The following is a 4,326-nucleotide window of genomic DNA, read 5'->3' on the forward strand; positions in this document are numbered from 1 at the left end:
CTAGGTAGGCTACGCTATGTATCACCGCTTTCCGTAAGAGGCACACAGCTGACAACCTCTTACGGAAACTGAGGAACATCATTGCAGAATGGCTTGGACTCATTGGACTCTCCGGGGGATTTGTGATATCGGACAACGCCACCAATATTGTGCGTGCATTACATGTGGGCAAATTCCAGCACGTCCCATGTTTTGCACATACAATTAATTTGGTGGTGCAGAATTTTTTGAAAAATGACAGAGGTGTGCAGGAGATGCTGTCGGTGGCCTGAAAAATTGCGGGCCACTTTCGGCATTCAGCCACCGCGTGCCGAAGACTGGAGCGCCAGCAAACACGCCTGAACCTGCTCTGCTATCAACTGAAGCAAGAGGTGGTAACGGGGTGGAATTCAACCCTCTATATGCTTCAGAGGATGGAGGAGCAGCAAAAGGCCATTCAAGCCCCTACATCATACTTGCCTACCTGACCCTCTCCATGAGGGAGAAAATGCTCTGTTCCTGGACTTTCCAGGTATTGTATGATTGCCATCACCTGTGGTGAGCTAGTTAATTGATAAGAAAGGTGTTTCACCACAGGTGATGGCAATCATACATTACCAGGAAAGTCCAGGAACAAAGCATTTTCTCCCTCATGGAGAGGGTCAGGTAGGCAAGTATGCCCTACATCCACCTATGATATAGGCAAGGGAGGGGTAATGCACCTGACTCAAGCGCAGTGGAGAATGATTTCCGTCTTGTGCAAGGTTCTCCAACCCTTCGAACTTGCCACACGTGAAGTCAGTTCAGACACTGCCAGCTTAAGTCAGGTCATTCCCCTCATCAGGCTTTTGCAGAAGCAGCTGGAGAAATTGAAGGAGGAGCTAAGACGGAGCGATTCCGCAAAGTATGTGGGACTTGTGGATGGAGCCCTTCATTCGCTTAACCAGGATTCACGGGTGGTCAATCTGTTGAAATCAGAGCACTACATTTTGGCCACCGTGCTCAATCCTAGGTTTAAAGCCTACTTTGTATCTCTCTTTTCGGCAGACACAAGTCTGCAGAGGTTCAAAGACCTGCTGGTGAGTAAATTGTCAACTCAAGCGGAATGTGACCCGTCAGCAACTCGTCCTTCAATTTCTCACCCCACTGGGGCTGCAAGGAAAAGGATAAGATTTCCTAGCCCACCCGCTGGCAGTGATGCAGGGCAGTCAGGGGCGAAAGCTGACATCTGGTCCGTACTGAAGTACCTGCCGACGATTACTGACATATCTACTGTCACTATTGAAAGAATGGTGGAGGATTATATGAGTGACAGCATCCAAGTAGGCACGTCAGACAGTCGGTACGTATACTGGCAGGAAAAAGAGGCAATTTGGAGGCCCTTGCACAAACTGGCTTTATTTTACCTAAGTTGCCCCAACTCCAGTGTGTACTCCGAAAGAGTGTTTAGTGCAGCCGCTCACCTTGTCAGCAATTGGCGTACGAGGTTACTTCCAGAAAATGTGGAGAAGATGCTGTTCATCAAAATGAATTATAAATTCCTCCAGGAAGACCTTTACCAGCAATTGCCTCCAGAAAGTACACAGAGACCTGTGATGGTGGATTCCAGTGGGGATGAATTAATAATCTGTGAGGAGGGGGATGTACACAGTGAAAGGGGTGAGGAATCGGAGGATGATGATGAGGTGGACATCTTGCCTCTGTAGAGCCAGTTTGTGCAAGGAGAGATTGATTGCTTCTTTTTTGGTGGGGGTCCAAACCAACCAGTCATTTCAGTCACAGTCGTGTAGCAGACCCTGTCGCTGAAATGATGGGTTCGTTAAAGTGTGCATGTCCTGTTTATACAACATAAGGGTGGGTGGGAGGGCCCAAGGACAATTCCATCTTGCACCTCTTTTTCTTCTTTGCATCATGTGCTGTTTGGGGCCTAGTTTTTTGAAGTGCCATCCTGCCTGACACTGCAGTGCCACTCCTAGATGGGCCAGGTGTTTGTGCCACACACTTATGTCGCTTAGCTTAGTCATACAGCTACCTCGGTGCAACCTTTTGGCCTAAAAATAATATTGTGAGGTGTGAGGTGTTCAGAATAAACTGGAAATGATTGTTATTGAGGTTAATAATACCGTAGGATCAAAAATTACCCCCAAATTCTGTGATTTTAGCTGTTTTTATGTTTTTTTCAAAAATCTTCCAGATCCAAAGCCAAGCCAAAACCAAAACACGAAAGTGGAATTAGAACCAAAACCAAAACACGAAAAGTGCCCGCCACACATGTCTAATATATATACACGCAACAAAATTGTATTGACACAAATATATTAATATGTATATCTCTCCTTCCTCCCCCCTACACACCACAGTCTGCATCTTCCTCCCGCCTTCCGCCCACACACCCCACAGTCTGTCTCTCCCCAATGACTCTGTGTTGCCTTCCCAGCTCCCCCACCCCATCCCAAAGCCCTGTACCCCCTCACCAATCCACTCTTACCCCGGGGAGAGACTCACCTGCTCTGCACTCCCCAGTACCCAGACCCAAACACCGCACAGCAGGAACCATGTGGCCCTCACACCCCACCAGAAGAGGCCGGTGCAGGGCACAGGAATTCTGGCAAACGGAGCAGCTGCCATGTCCCATATCTGCCTGCAATAGAGTTGGACCCTGAAGAACGGGCGCACAGTCCAGTGTGTGAGAGGCTTCTGTCACTCTGAGGCTGCACCCACACCATATACAGCTCGCTGCGCTATTTGGACAAGAGGGCTCACATCCCTGCCAGGCAGTAAGTGGTGTATCCTTGGGGCCCCTCTGATCATTGGGGCCCGGTAGAGTTGTCCCCTTTGACCCCCCTGTCGCCGACCCTGTATATATACACATATCACAGTATCCGGGAAGCGCTTATAACAGTACGGTTTTGACGCACTTGGTGTACTACAAGAATCAGCAACCTCTCTTCATTACTTTATGCAGTGATAACCTTAGATACAGTAAGTACAGTAGGTATGTGCCTTCCCCACAATGGTCATCAGAGATGACGTCTATGTAAGACATTTCTCCAAGCAGCAGAGAGCGGTTATCCTACTCATAAGTCTACCCGCAGAGCCCTGTTCTGTTTGATGGCCACAGCATGCCCAAAACGTCCTACTGATTGCTAAATGTCCATGTAATAATATTATATGAAAAATAAGGGCTGCGTGCTACGTGAAGGAGAAATACGAACATTCCGATGATATAGACTTAATTTCAGACACACAAGGGGAGTATTATTATTTTATTTGAGCACTTGTAACTTGTCTATACCCACTCATTTTCTGTTTGGATATTGTTAGTTGGTGAAGGTTGGTGAAACTTCTTGGATTGGGTATCCGAAGTCAGCGGCTCTAGTGCCTGGGTGTGATATATTCTAAATTTTTCCATAAGACCAAAATAGTCACCTCTCGGGTGTGGAATTATTTTGACCCAAATCCTGATAACGTTTGTGAAGATATCTGATTCATTTGGGAAGCCAAAGTTAGTAGAGGTAGGAACATTAGTCATATATGCACCTCCTCCATGTTACGTCATTTGCGGCAAGTTCATGAAATTTATTTTACAAGATTATGATATTACCACCCTCATCATCAACCTCCTCATTTGTGATCCTTCCAATAAATTGTTTTGTGGGGGTGCAAACAAACCAAGCTCTTCAGCCACAAACGTGTCAGTCCCTGTCGCTGAAGTGCTTGGTCTGTTAAACTGTGCATGTCCTTTTTAATATCCAAGATAAGGGTGAATGGGGGAGCCCAAGGACAAAACTGCTGTGTGTTTGTGCCGCTGCTATGTCGCTTAGTAACCAGCCAGCTTGCTGCGGACTTTGGCCTAAAGCAGATTAAAACAATATTGTGAGCTGTGAGGTGGTCAAGATTGACTGGAAATGAGTGGAAATTAATGTTATGGAGGTTAAAAATATTCTAGGCAAAAAAAAAGGGCCTAAATTATGTGACTGTAGCTGTTTTTGTAAATTTTTGGAAAAAATACAAACCCAAAACCAGTCACAGCAGAAATCCAAAACCGAATCTAAAACCGAACGATGAATTAGAACCAAAACCAGCATAAATGGCCCGGCGACCATCTGTAAATATTATATGTAATTTGGCATAACGCATCTGACAACCCGTCCTGGAGAAAAACATTTCCGGACAATTTGTTCCTTAATTAAAAAGTAAAACTGCGATGATATGGCACTAGTTCTGCGTAGTGATAATGGGGGTCATTCCGAGTTGATCGTAGCTGTGCTAAATTGAGCACAGCTACGATCAATCACACTGACATGCGGGGGGACGCCCAGCACAGGGCTAGTCTGCCCCACATGT

The sequence above is a fragment of the Pseudophryne corroboree genome, chromosome 7 (assembly GCF_028390025.1).
Source record: "Pseudophryne corroboree isolate aPseCor3 chromosome 7, aPseCor3.hap2, whole genome shotgun sequence".
NCBI lineage: Eukaryota > Metazoa > Chordata > Amphibia > Anura > Myobatrachidae > Pseudophryne > Pseudophryne corroboree.